Raw genomic sequence first — 654 nt, forward strand, 5'->3', positions numbered from 1 at the left:
GGGACGGGGATTTGAACCCGCGACCTTCAGATTGCGAGTCGAGCGTCCTAACCACCTGGCCATGCCCGGGCCCGAATAGTAGAATTTGGCCATCATTCTTCCAAAGCACGGACGACAGAAAAGTACGGTGAGCCTTTTTTGTGGCAAAGAGGAGCGACCAATAAACACTTGTATTCAATGCCCGGTCACGTTCAGTTTGCCTACATAATGACTCTGTTAATTTTACTGAAGATTCACTACTGGACTTACCTATGTATACTTTTTTTCATCTGAGTAATAATTCACTGCTTAATCTATGTAGTTGGTTTTATCTTTCCGTTGGAGATAAATTACACACGTAGTCAGTCATTCCTATAGCTTAAAGTACCTGTACATATTCAGAACCATTGTTATTTCCATCTAAAGTACTTGTATTTGTTAACTTATCTACTTAGTGATTCATTGCTATAAAAACTGTAAGGTAGTCAGTCCACGGTCTTGTTACACTGTAATTGTTTTATTACGTTTTGATTAAGTTCAGTGAAGTAATCACAATTCTGAAGCAAACCTGAGATTTCTCTTTGGTACATTTTCTGTTACAATCAATATTAGTTTAATAAAGAATAAAAGTATCACGAAGCAGTGGTTAACAAAGTCAGTTAAAACTGTCACGAA

The sequence above is a fragment of the Limulus polyphemus genome, unplaced genomic scaffold, assembly GCF_000517525.1.
Source record: "Limulus polyphemus unplaced genomic scaffold, Limulus_polyphemus-2.1.2 Scaffold278, whole genome shotgun sequence".
NCBI lineage: Eukaryota > Metazoa > Arthropoda > Merostomata > Xiphosura > Limulidae > Limulus > Limulus polyphemus.